This window comes from Panthera onca, chromosome B4 (genome assembly GCF_046562875.1).
Source record: "Panthera onca isolate mPanOnc1 chromosome B4, mPanOnc1 haplotype 2, whole genome shotgun sequence".
In the NCBI taxonomy this organism is placed as follows: domain Eukaryota; kingdom Metazoa; phylum Chordata; class Mammalia; order Carnivora; family Felidae; genus Panthera; species Panthera onca.
Genome location: NC_138345.1, coordinates 115,940,936 through 115,955,202, shown reverse-complemented (window position 1 = coordinate 115,955,202; position 14,267 = coordinate 115,940,936). Strand labels below are relative to the sequence as shown.

The window sequence follows — 14,267 nt, the reverse complement described above, 5'->3', positions numbered from 1 at the left end:
CATATCAAAAAAAAAAAAAAAGCACATATTCTAAGCCAGTGTTTACTGAAATTGTATTCATTTTTTAAAGGTTATTTAATACTACTTTGTGTTATGTCCTCCCTGGTAATTAAAACAAATCCTTTATTTCTGTAACCAGTTGCCAATGCGCACCTCATTAGGAAAGAATTATATTCATAATTCTGGTGCACTTACTACTAACGTGAACTGCTTTGTACATAAAATTGTTGATGAATAGAGTTTGAAAAATGAAATTCACACAGTGATTAAAGTCATTCTTGATGTTCATAATTTACACTTATTGACTGAACTTTAAATGCAAATTATCTTAAAGGGCACAGGAATTTTCCTTACTGCTTTTATATAAAGGATTTCCTAATTCGGTGTGATGTTTACATTCGTCAAGAGAATTACTGAGTGCCTTTCTGAAGCCTTTTGAATGTTGTTTGTTCCAGCACCAGAGTCTCTACTAAATCTAGAGTTGGCTGCTGTAGTTTTTTCTGGCCGTTTCATGCTGTGGAATCATTTTTAAACCCTGTTGCACCCTCACACACAATCCTCACTGTCTCCCCAGCCTTTCTGTCACAGTAAGTAAACTAATACTTCTTTGCAGCTCACTAATTTTAATAAGACAGTATAAATAAGGCTTCCATGTTAAAATCCTTGCAGTTTTTAGTGTATCCTTTTTGGAGACCAAGGTTATACCTTAGAAAGTGTTTCCTTCTGCTTCTTTGGGTCTAGGACTTTGCACATGACAAGTCATTTGGAGTTCTTCCCCCTTCCTCTTGAGCTCTCAAACTTCTGACTGCAAGGTTTGACTTAAACCTCAGAATCTAAAAAATACCAGCCAGGCTATTTTGTCTTCCAACAGCTGGCTCATTCAAGAACCAGTTATAAATCGAAATACAAAAAAACTGCACAAACTTCTAGTAATTCTGATTGTATGTGAAACTCCTGTATGATTGTACTCCCTATTGGCTTAGCCCCATGGAGGGTTTTGAAAAATATAAAATACATATAGCTTTTTGAGGAAGCTATCAGATTACCAACCCCCCCCCAAAAGGTATTTTAAATGTGGAATAGTATTACATTCCCTTATCCCTTCATCAATCCTTCATAACATAGTAAAGCTGCTCAATTATTTATTTAATCTGGCTCATTCAATATCAACTGAGAAACCTAATTATATACATTTTGTTGTCAGGCTACTTTAAAAAAATATCTCTTGATAGCTAACATTTTAGAGGAAAAAATGGTATTATTTGGTGCATTCTATGAGAAAATATACACAGTACCCAAATCCCAACATGTATTTCTTATACATGTGTTTCCATCACACTCTGTTCAAGTTTCTCCTTTTATTCATAAGGAGGAGAAAGAAGAGCACTTGTAAAGCTAAGCAAAAAGGCACTAAAAGTAACCTAGGCAAGAAATGCCAGGTTAAACTGGGGGAAGGCTGGTGTTCTTAGTGTGTCCCCTCAATCAAGCTTCCTCTTTAGCTGTGAAGCTGTAAATGTAGAGGATCCACCAGAGTCCTAGAAAAATGAGAAAGGTTATCTTGGGCATCATCCCACATTTCTGAACCTCTCTCCTACCTCTTTTCCCCTGTTCCCTAATGTACCCCGTATCCTCCTATTTACCCTCTGCCCAAGATATTTAATTCTCTCTTCAACCAAAAGCTTGATCCTTTGAGTATGTAGTAGCATTCCTAAAAATGAGATCATCAGAGCAACTCTGTTTAATATAAAACAGTAATGAAACAACTAAATGAAGATAACATAATTTTTTTAAATTTAAATTTTAGGTAACATATAGTGCAATATTGGTGTTAGGAATAGAAATCAGTGGTTCGCCACTTATAAACAACACCCAGTGTTCATCACAGCAAGTGCCCCCCTTAATACTAATCACCCATCTAGCCTATCCCCCATCCGCCTCCCCTCAGTTTGTTCTCTGTTAAGAGTCTTGTGGTTTGTTTCCCTCTCTTCTCTTCCCTGCACCATCCCCCTGCCCACTTCCCATATGTTCATCTGTTTTGTTTCTTAAATTCCACATATGAATGAAATCCTATGTTATTTATCTTTCTTTGATTGACTTATTTCATTTAGCATAATACATTCTAGCTCCATCCAAGGAAGATAACTTTAAAGTGTAGTTTTGGCACACCTGGGTGGCTCAGTTGGTTAAGCATCCAACCTCAGCCCAGGTCATGATCTCGCAGTCCGTGAGTTCAAGCCCCGCGTCGGGCTCTGGGCTGATGGCTCAGAGCCTGGAGCCTGCTTCCGATTCTGTGTCTCCCTCTCTCTCTGCCCCTCCCCTGCTCACACTCTGTGTCTCTCTCTCAAAAATAAATAAACATTAGAAAAATACACACAGTATAGTTTTGTTAGCCAGGTGTTGGCAGGAAATAGGGAAAGCCTGCTATTTAGAAATTGTTAAAATGTAAATGTTACTACAACATATGTTGATATGTCTTGGGAATATGCATCCATTTGCACTCCCATTTTTGAAGTCTGAGATCTACCATAGTCAAATGTAGTCATTGAGATTTTCAGAGAGATAAATCCTATTTCTCCTGTTAGGCCTCACAAAATACCTATCCTGTGTCTTTTAAGACAAAATATTTGTTGAAATACACAGAATGTGAGGACTGGATTCTTGTCATCTACAACTCAAACACAGCCCTCCCAATGCCCTCATTATAACTCAGATCTTAGACCTACTTTTTACCCCATCCTGCAAGGCCATATTTGCAACTACCTGCTGGACATCTACACATGAGTCCTTTTTAGGCATTTTAAACTTTACAAGACTTCATTTTCTTTTCATTCAGATCTGTTTATCTTCTTCTGTAATGGAAAAACACCACTCTAGGCTCTAGAATCTGCTTCTAAGTCTCAACAAGACCCTCTGCTATTGCTCTTGGATCCTTTCCATCTTCACCACTTTTATTGCACAGACCCTGGCTCAAGTCCTTGTTACCTCTTCCCAATGATTAGAATAACTTTTCCTCTAATTCCAGTGCCATCTTTGCATGGTCCCATTTTCAACTCTGCCCGAGCCATCTTCTAAGCGGAGCTCTAACCTAGTTTCATCCGTGCTCTTTGCAACTTCCAATGGCTTTCCAGTGGCTTGGCATAGAATATTTTTCCTCAGGTATCACACACTCCAGCTAAAACCACCCCAACCCTTCTCTGTTTATAAGGTTTACTTCTCATTCTCTTCCCAACCCACTTCTGCCTGTTTATCCAAGACTTTTCTTTTTGCAACAGTTGGTCCTAGTCCTTCTCTCCCATATCCGCCCCCCACTACTCCTCCAGACCACATCTAGTCTCTCCTTTTCCTATGCCTCTATAGCCTTTTAACTAGGAAACACACTTTTTTATGGTGCCTATCACATTCTATTCTTGAGATTTTGAGACTCCTCAGCATCTGGCAGAGTACCTTGCGTGCTCTGGACACTCAGCATTTGTTTGGTGAATTAAATTACTCCAAATGGATCCCTTCTGGTTTTTATTTTTTTAAGTGCTTTCAAAATACAAATGTTCTGGGGCCTATGCCACATTTAATATTCTGTAAAGGAAAATCATCTATGACTTTCCCTTTTATAAGAAAGATAATTTCTAGTAGGATTTTATTTTTTTTAAGATATTATATAATAGAAAATTTTCAAGAAGTCTCAATATCAAATTCCCATGGTGAGGGGAGAGAAAGGGACAAGTTTCTCTTTTATAGGAGTCGGTCATAGCATGTTAAGAACCAATCTTGAAATACTATATTGTTTTTTTAAATAACATGAGTTTCTAGAAACATGTTTTACTTAAAGTGGTAATAGTTTGTATCTTATCGTCCATATATAGATCCCTTATAAATATTAGTATTGTAAATAGTGTCAATATGTATTTATACAAAATAAATTTACTGTATCTACTTTTGGTGTGATGATGTCTTTTAAGCCATATATATATATTTTTTTAATCCTTTAATTTTTTTTTTTATGTTGTTTTGTTTTTTGTTTTTTTTGAGACAGAGAGAGAGCATGAGCAGGGGAGGAGCAGACAGAGAGGGAGACACAGAATCTGAAGCAGGCTCCAGGCTCTGAGCTGTCAGCACAGAGCCCGACACAGCGCTCGAACCCACGGACCAAAGTCGGACGCCCAACCGACTGAGCCACCCAGGCGCCCCTAAGCCATATGTATTTTTAGAGTCACATATTTAAAGATGAACCACACAGACCTGTTTTCAGAGACTGAGACATGAAGCATATTCCTCTTCTTGGGGAATTTTTCTGTGTCCAGCCGCCTAGTTCCAGAGGGAAATGATAGAGGAAATGTTCTTCCCAGCGCACTTTTGTTTTTCCTGACTTGGGTTTCTGGCCTGAATCCATGACTGCTTTTCTTTTCTGTTTTAATTTTTTTAAATGTTTTTATTTATTTTTGAGACAGAGAGAGACAGAGTATGCGCAGGGGAGGGGCAGAGAGACAGAGGGAGATACAGAATCCGAAGCAGGCTCCAGGCTCTGAGCTGTCAGCACAGAGCCCCACGCGGGGCTCGAACCCACAGACCATGAGATCATGACCTGAGCCGAAGCCAGACGCTTAACCGACTGAGCCACCCAGGCGCCCCCATGACTGCTTTTCTAATGTTGGTCAGTACTAAAGAAATTTCAAGGACCCTTTCTTTCAAGTCCAAACCATACAGTGCTTTACACACAGGACAGCTCTTCTGCCACACTTCAGTGCCACAGGTGGTCACTGTCATGATGTTCTGTCAATGCCTCTTTGTTTCATGAATCTTTATTGACCACCAGCTATTGTCCTAAATGCTTGGAAACACACCACCGAACAAAAAAGCCAGCCTTCAAGAAGTTTACATTCTAAGTGATAATTCTTGCTCCGTTTAGCCACTATACCTATTTACCCACAAGAGTTCATAGTAAATCTCTGCCTTACTGTGGAGAATTCTACCCTAGCTTCCTTTATTTAAGGGAATTTTAAATATTTTATTGGAACCTACCCAGACTTAACTCTTCCAATAAACTTTAGCCTAAGAGATACCCTAAAACAGAGTCCAATTTGCCACAAGTTTCTAACCGCCTAAAACTGATAAGGTTATCTAGTATTACTCAAATCTGAAAAGTCTCAAACTTCCTTTAAAGACCGCCTTTGGCAAACTGGGATGCTAAGGGCACGCGATTTCAGAAGGTCCCTGATAGGGCCGCTCTGGCGGGGCAGTTTCCCTCCCAGCTGATAGAGGGCAGTGGACTTTCAGAGGCTCGGTTTTCTCATTCCTCCACCCAGGGAACGTCACGACCTCCTTACTGCTGCTCCACTAGTAATGCGCAGGCGCGGATGGGAGCACGCACCGCAGAGCCGAGGGAGGGGTCACGAACTCTGACCCCCCCAAATACACAAACCCAGAAAGCTCCCAGCCCCCACTTTTCTTTACCCCATCCCTTTCAGCTTTCTCTAACCTGTCTCTTCCCGGAACCCCAAGCGACCACCGCAACGGGACTGTCCGGTCTAAGCCCGACGCGGGACGTAGCTCGTCGGAGAAGCACCGGTAAGAAGTCCCGGGTGGGGAGAAAAGCAGCCGTGGCCGCGCCTGGGACGGGGGTGGATGGGGTGTCCCTTCTTCCCAACAGCCAACGGACGCACCCCTTGTTCCCCCGACAGCCCGCTGACCTCGGCCGGCAGGGCCGGCCCGCCCGGCAGCGCGGCGGCAGGCTGTTCGGGTTGGGCTCGGGGCGCGCAGAATGGCCGAACGTGTGGGTCCCTGCGGGAGGCTGAGGCAGTAGCCGGGGCCGGGGTGCGGCGCGGGAGCGCGGAGCCCGGAGCGGGGTCGGGGCGCGAAAGGCAAGTACGCGAGCGGCTCGGCGAGCACGGCTGCCTCTCCCGCGGCGCCTCCTGCGGCGCCTCTGACCTTTCACCTACAGGAAAAGCTTCCGTCTCGGCGTTGCCGCCGCCGCTCCCCCCCGCCTCGGAGAGCCGCGCGGCGCGGCGGGGCCCGGGGGTCGCAGCGGGGGCTCGAGCGCCCGCAAGCCGAGGCCTCCGTTCCTTTCGGAGGACGCTTAGTAATTCTCGTGCCTACACGGGACGAGCAACGGGTTGCTCAACTTTCACGACAAATCGGACGACAGCAGCCGCTTTTTTGGGGCTCGTATCTTTTGAGAAAAATGGAACGGTCCAGGGGCCTCACTGCCCTGGGCAGGTCTAAACTTCTAAGTTCTTTTGTTGAGAACCCCTGCCTCCGACTCCCGCACGTACCGTTTTATGATTACAATTACAAATGTTGCCAGGTTGGTTGTCTCATAACCTTGTTGCCAAGTTGTCTCGTAACCTTCACTAAGTAGGTCGGCCTGTTTTAAAAAAATAAATAAATGGGAAGGAAAAGCAAACAAGACTGGAAATTAAGGCCTTTGGGGCTTTTGTTCCTCTGGATGTTCTAAACAGGCCTTTGATTTTGATCATTTTTCATCAGTGTCTGTTGTATGGTTGGTTGGTACACGATGACAGTTTTAAAATTTTGCTTGTGTCCAGTTGATAAGGTGGACATGATAAGATGATTCCATTCTAATAAAAAAGGTGGATCGCATATAAATGTAACGAATTTTTTTTTTTTTTTTTTTTTTTTTTTTTTTTGGTAGGGGCATTTCAGTTTTCTGGAAGGGTTTTGAGGGAGACACAAATCAAAGGCACCAAACATTCCCAAGATATGGTACCGTTGTTGTTTCTGTCACCCAACGAGTTTAATTCCTGCGAATTAACGAGTTTTAATTCCTTGGGGAATAGAAAAGACAAAAGAAGCAGCATAAAGAATTGATGATATAAATATCATTACCTTTTTTTTTTGATTCGTAGTACCCTTTGCAATCTGGAAATCTTTTATGAAAGCGCTGGAAAAATGCATCTTTACATAAATTTTGCACATGATATCAGAAGTTAAAAAAAGTCTGTTAGTAAATTGTAATTAAGAGCTTTAGCATTCAAAATCGATGCTGGACCCATCTCAAAGGATTGGATTTTTAAAAATTTCAACCGAGTCTGAAAGGCCAAGTGGTATGTAAGTGAGGGAAGAGGAACTTGGAATGGTGGGTATAAAGAACATCCCACTTTGACTTGAAGAGAGGCCCCTCTTGGGAGGATAGGAGCTAAAGTGGGAAGATGAGCAAGTCAGACTATAAAGGAACCCTCTACGTCCACAGTGGCAGGCATGCTTCAGAGGTGTAATAAATATTGAAAAAATAGAAGGACCGAAACTTCATCCTTTGGCCATTAAAGAGACGTTGATGGTTCCGAAGCAGGAGAATAAGGATATTTCAGTTCTGTGAGCTTTGAGATATTTAATATTGCTGCTTGTCAGAGGTGCTGACCCACAGGTAGTTTATGCCTTATTGGCACTTCACACAAAGATGGTTCTTGCCTAATGTACACAAAGTCATATATATTAATTTTTTTTAATGTTTTTATTTGTTTTTGAGACAGAGAGAGGCAGAGCATGAGCAGGGGAGGGGCAGAGAGAGAGGGAGGCACAGAATCGGAAGCAGGCTCCAGGCTCAGAGCTGTCAGCACAGAGCCCAACGACAGCACAGAGCCCGGCACGGGGCTCGAACTCACAGACTGTGAGATCATGACCCGAGCCGAAGCCGGACGCTTAACCGACTGAGCCACCCAGGCGCCCCAAAGTCATATATATTAAATATGTGTTTAGGAAACTCAACAGTAGCTGCAATTTTACCAGAAGGGTTAACTTGGAGGCCATCAGGCTACCGAAGTTTTATGACTCCCTTGAAATTCAGCATATTCATTTGTAGTGTGGGTGAATATGAATATGTGTTTTCTGGTGAGAGAAACCTTAACTTCCAAAAATTTTCAAAGATCTACTCCACAGGAAAAAAAATCGTTGTTTTATATCACATTTTCAAATTTTGCATCCCCCAGAAGGAAATACATTTTGCGCCATAGCTCAGCACACTCAGAGATTAAACTGAAATCAAGTCTTCCTGAGACCATTGTTACCCTGACTATATCTGATGCACTGTTTTCTATTTAACTTAAAGTCTGACCTACTAAATTAATTTCCCCATCCATAAGTGGCTCACAACACAAAGTGTGCTTTGGATGACAGCAGCCTAACATTCAGTTGATGGTAGTGGGGCTGGTGAGGAAAGAATGAACTGTTTCTGATGTAGTCAGAGAGCACACACTAAAAATTTTGAATCTGAATGGAAGAAGGATAGCACCATTCATAGTTTGCTGTCTTCTGTGGTGAAGATAAGTTGAAGTGAGATCATGGTAAATTGAAAAAAAAATCAGGGCCAAAAATGTAAGACTGTTTTGTCTTTTGTATGTTAATTAGCTCTAGAGAAGTAAAGACCACATCCTCAAGCTTCTTGCTTTGTCCCTTGGGCTGGTGAACAAACCTAACCATCAGTGCCTAACTCGGATGTCTCTTCGATAAGGTTTTTCCAGAGACTCCATCTCTAGTGCAGTGGTTCTGAGCTCCTCTTGTTCATTTATGGGCACTTTGTTCATTCAGCTAACTTTCAGGAAATACCTATTACCTTTAAAGAAACTGTTAACCATTGGTATAGATATTTTCCCTGACACTGATGTTTTACAACCTGTTGAAGTAGATTGTATTGAATCTATTTCATTTGTGAGGAAACTGAGCCTCACAGTGACTGACATTTAGTAATGCATTTAATAAATAGTAATAATGGGATTGAAGCTCTGATTTATTGATTTGCGGTGTAGGACACTATTACCTATATAAACTTCCTCCTTCTCTTTGTTTTTCTCTTTATCACTTCTTCCTAGTTCGCTTCATAGCATTTAGTTGATGATAATTTTTTTAAATCTGTTTTCCCCCAAAAATATAAGCTCTGTGGAGCAGAGATCTTTTCAGTCTTGTTCACTGTTGAGTCCCAAAGTCTCATAGTGCCTGGTAAATGTGTTTCAGTAAATACTTTCTGAAGTTAGATGTGAATACTGGGCACTGTTAAATACTAGAGGTTCACTGAAAAAATTAGTCCATTGAAAGCTACCATTTTTCTTTTTTTTTTTTTTTTTTAAGTTTATTTATTTATTCTGAGAGAGAGTGGGGAGAGTCAGATAGAGAATCCCAAGGAGTCTCTGCACTGTCAACATGGAGCCCAATGTGGAGCTCGAACTCATGAACGCTTGAGATCATGACCTGAGCCGAAATCAAGGGAAACTATGGTTCTTTTCCTTAGAAGTCTATTAGAGATGGGTTGTCTATGCAAGTAAGGACAGGGTGCTGTAGAAGGTAAATAGGCACAAGATACGATGGGCTAAAAATGAGAGAATGCTTACTTCTGATTACAACCATAGATACCCATTCAAAAAGCAGAAGAAAATAAGTGGCCTATAAATCTCACCTAAACATATGAGAATGTTTGTTTTTAGTCCTTGTGTGTTTTTGCATAGTTAAAATCAGTTGTAAATAAAATTTTGTTTCTTACGTAAATGCTTAATGTTTATTTTTGATAGAGACAGAGAGAGCAGGGGAGGGGCAGAGAGAGAGGAAGACACAGAATCCAACGCAGGTTCCAGGCTCTGAGGTGTCAGCACACAGCCCAATGTGGGGTCAAACTCACAAACCGTGAGATCATGACCTGAGCTGAAGTCGGCCATTTAAACTGACTGAGCCACCCAGGCACCACACATCCAACTGTTGATTCATATCACAGTTTGTGGACTCCATGCTGATAGTGCAGAGCCTGCTTGGGATTCTCTCTCCGTCTCTTTGTGTCCCTCCCTTGCTCACTCTCGTTCTATCAAAAATAAATAAATAAACTTTAAAAAATTGTTTAAAAAAATAAGTCTGGGAATAAAATCTGGACTGGTAATCCAAAACTAATTTGATTCTTTTCAGAACTCTGTCAGTAGTCTCTCATCAGAAAGATTCTGTTTATCAGTACATCAGGGTAACCGGTAACTCCTGTTATCTTTTTGTTTCATTAATCTAACAGCCTCCAGTCCTGAAGACTCCAGGCCTCACGTTTTTAATATTAAGGATTCAAAGGCTGCCCTGCCCTCACTCCTTATGCCTTTTTACCAGCTTAACACAAACAAACAAAAATTGGGGATGTTGGGAAAAAATTCAACAAAAATTTTATGAATTCTCTAGAAACTCTGGACATTGTTTAAAACAATATGGCCGTAGGGGCGTTTGGGTGGCTTAGTTAAGCATCCAGCTTCAGCTCAGGTCATGATCTTCACGGTTTATGGGTTTGAGCCCCACATCTGACTTTGTACTGATAGCTCAGAACCTGGAGCCTTCTTGGGATTCTGTGTCTCCCTCTCTCTTTGCCTCTCCCCCACTCATGCTCTCTCTCTCAAAAGTGAATAAACTTAAAAACATTTTTTTAAGATTGAAAAAAAGAAATGGCTGTAAAACTAAATTTGTCTTTTACTAAAGAACTCACAGAGCAAGAAATTAGAAGAACTTTAATCTGGAAGTAGCCAAAAGGAAAACTTTTGACAGTATGTTATTTGAGTAAGCATTCTTTCTCCTTTTTGGGATTTATCCAACTGACAACAGAAAATTGGAGTCAATGCTGAATTAAATGTTTTGAGTAGTGTAGTGTTCAGTGGACTTCTGGTTGAAGAATTTTGTGTGTCTGTAGTAGGAACAAATTGAGGTGGTTGCCTGGCTCATGGTGATTTTATCAGGAGCCATGTCTATGCTAGTCTTTATTTATTTTATTTACTTATTTAGTATTTATTTCTTGGGAAACGGGGACAGAGTGCAAGCAGGAAGGAGCAGAGAGAGAGGGAGACACAGAATCGGAAGCAGGCTCCAGGCTCTGAGCTGTCAGCACAGAGCCTGACACGGGCTTGAACCCACGAAGTACGGGATCATGACCTGGGCCGAAGTCAGACACCTAACCGACTGAGCCACCCAGGCACCCCAACTAGTCTTCATCTTTTGATAACTAGACCTTCCAAAAGTAGAAGCTGCCAATGCTAGAATCATATTAGCCTTCCTTTCCTTCTTCCTGGCCCGCCTACAGTGATTAATTCCAGAGATAAGCACATAACCTAAGCTGGCCCAATCAGAATCTATTACCAGCATTTTAAAATTGAAATTAGAGAAGACTACTTTTACTTTCCTGGTGCTTTACTACAAAGTAGAAAATAAGAAGCCACATAGGGAGAATAAGGACAGCAATAAGGGGAAAAAAAAAAATAGAGATAAGGAGATTCCTGACAGCGTCGGAAAACTAACTCCAGTTTTTCCCAAGGTCAGCTCCACTTGGATCCTAGCAGTGTCTATCCTGTTCCCCACCCCCCCCCCCCCAGCCATTTCCTTTTTGCTTAAACTAGCAGTAGTTGAGCTTTTATCACAACCAAAGTGACTAATACATTGTCATAAATCCTTGCTTTGATGCTAAATAACTGTTTCATTCTTACTAATTTTCATCATTTCCCCCTTGCTAATACTTTTGTTTATCAGAGTGAATAAAATACTAACCTCTGGGAATCTCTGAATTTTAGTAAAACTTAATACACTTGGATATGATTTGTAATTATGTAATTAATTTAGATAGTCTGCATCCTTTTTGTAAATGGTGGAAAAAAATTTTTGATCAACAAGATTGTAGGATGTACGTGAATTATTTCATGGATTTATTTGCATATAAAGATGTATTATATTAGTGGATAGTTTAATGAGAGAAGTAAGTAATAAGGAAAATGGGATTATGGATTTGACTTTATATCCTGTGTCTGTGCCTTTCTAGACTTAAATCTTAACGAACCAGCTTGACAGACACCTAACAGGCTTTACGAGTAGGATAAGGTAAATAGTTTGAGATTGCAGTGGAAGATATGGTTGGTTGGAGAGGGTCCAGAGGGAAAAAGTTGTTCTTACTCCACCTTTCTGGTCAAATCTATTCCCTAAATTCCTCTCATTTGTGTTTCATTCCATACAAATTAAGGTGTATGATCACTGAGGTAAGTATTCTAAAAACTTTCCCTAAGCATTCTTTTGCAAACCAGTTTGGATTATATGGATCTATAGAACGGTAGGAGATAAGGGTTCTAGGCTACTGCAGTAATGCAGAGAGTTTATATAGAAAGAAGTAGAAAATTGATATGGTGAATCACAAATCGGAATCTACCAAATATATATGTGTGTGTATATTTTTCTGAAGAGGTTGTGTAGCTTTAGTCAGATTCTCCTAGAAGTTTTTAACTCCAAAAATTAGGAATCCCTTGCCATTTCCTGCTCTTTTCTTCTGAAACAGAAAAAAAATCCAAATATCCCTGAATTCAGTATTCAAGAATTCTGTTTCAAGAGTATCAGCATTCAAATCCTTTAACATTGTATTACCTGTAACGCTGCTAAAGGCAAAGTATACAATTAAGCATGAACCTCTACAGGCGTATATACCAGGCATATATGTGTATCACATATACCCTCATAGTCTTTGGTCTTTTTGGCTAAAATAATAGTTGATTTAGTGGCACCTGGGTGGCTCAGTCGGTTGAGTGTCCGACTCTTGATTTTGGCTCCAGTCATGATATCATGGTAAGTTTTCATTATGAATTAGCTTCTTTGGGTCTGATGTGCCGATAATGCTGCTTGATTTTAGGATTTCTAGACAAGATTCCTTTAAACTGTTTGGCTTTTTTTTTTTTTTTTTTTCCTACTTACAATTCATTTTTTTGTGGTAATACTTAAAATTTGAAAGGAATACACACTGGGGTGCCTGGGTGGGTTCAGTCAGTTAAGTGTATGACTCTGATTTCTGCTCTGGTCATGATCTCATGGTCCTGAGATTGAGCCCTGCTCAGTGCAGCGCATGGAGCCTGCTTGAGATTCTCTCTCTCCCTCTCCCACTTCCCCTTCCCCTTCCCCACTTGTGTTAGCACACATGCTTGCTCTCTCACTCAAATAATAATAATAATAAGTAAAACTTAAAAAGAACAGACACTTACTCACTGAAAAGTCTACATTCCATCCCTGTTCCCAAACTTCCAGTTCTCCCTGGAGATAGTCACTATAAACATTTTCTTTTGTGTTCTTTCAGCTAGTTTTTCCTCTCTCTAGGTATCATTTTAATATATTTTTTTAATGTTTGTTTATTTTTAAGAGAAAAAGACACAACGCAAGCAGGGAAGGGGCAGAGACAGACAGACAGACAGACACAGAATCTGAATCAGGCTCCAGGCTCCAAGCTGTCAGCATAGAGCCCGATGCTGGGCTCAGACCCACCAACTTTGAGATCATGGCCTGAGCTGAAGTCAGGTGGTTAACTGACTGAGCCACCAGGCGCCCCTCTAGGTGTCATTTTAAAGCTTTCCTTACATATAGCATGCACATTTCTTGTTAGATTTGTGTCTAAGTGTTATGGGCTGGACTGTCTCCCCCCAAAATTGATATTGAAGTCCTGCCCCCAAGACCTCAGAATGTGACCATATTTGGCCATGAGGCCTTTGTAATTGAGTTAGAATGAGGTCATTAGGGTCGGCCCTAATCCAATATGAGTGTTGTCCCTATTAAAAGAGATTACAACACAGGCACAAACAAAAGGAAGACTTGTGAAGAGACAGAGAAGACAAGGAGAGAGGTCTCAGAAAAAATCAACTCTACTGACAGCTTGTCTCAGATGTCTAGCCTCCAGAATTGTGAGAAAATTAATTTTTGTTGTTTGAACCACCCAGCCAAAATTAGCCCTGTTAGTCTTGGTTAAGTCAGCCCTAGCAAACCAGTGCAGATTTTGGTACTGGGAAGTGGAGTACTGCTATAACAAATACCTAAAAATTTGGAACTGGAAAATGGGTAGAGGCTGGAAGAGTTTTGAGATGCATGCTAGAAAAAGCCTAGATTGAAGAGATCGTTGATAGAAATACGAATATCAAAGGCAATTTTGGTGAGGGTTCAGAAAGAAAAGAGAACTATAGAAAAAGCTGCCATCATCTTAGAGATACACGTATAGTTTCATAAATAGAATGTTGATAGAAATAATAGACCTTAACAATGCTTCTGGTGAGGGCTCAGAAATGAGGAACATGTTACAGTTTTGGTAACTAGAGGAAAATGAACCTTATGATGAAAGGCAAAGAACTTGTCCTTGTGTTCCAGCGTTCTGTGGAAAGCAGAACTTGTAAGCTATTTATCTGTGGAGATTTCTAAGCAAAGTGTTAGAGACATGGCCATTTCTCCTTGCTGCGTACAGTAAAATGTGAGAGGAAAGAGGTAAATTGAAGAAAGAATTGTTTAGAAAAATGGAATCA

General features: G+C 40.8%; 1 protein-coding gene across 10 annotated transcripts in view; it reads left to right on the top strand.

Moving 5' to 3' along the window:
• Positions 1-5,448: 5,448 nt before the first annotated feature.
• Positions 5,449-14,267, top strand: part of NR2C1 (nuclear receptor subfamily 2 group C member 1) — a 47,218-nt gene continuing 38,399 nt past the window's right edge. For 4 of the 10 annotated variants that reach the window (XM_060656737.3, XM_060656736.3, XM_060656732.3 and 1 more), the window contains exon 1: positions 5,449-5,562. The gene's annotated coding sequence lies outside the window, so the exon portion shown is untranslated. Of the gene's footprint in view, positions 5,563-5,675; positions 5,856-5,995; positions 6,299-11,811; positions 11,827-13,562; positions 13,659-14,267 lie in introns of those variants that run through there. The other 6 variants (XM_060656738.3, XM_060656733.3, XM_060656739.3 and 3 more) reach the window with 4 other exon arrangements.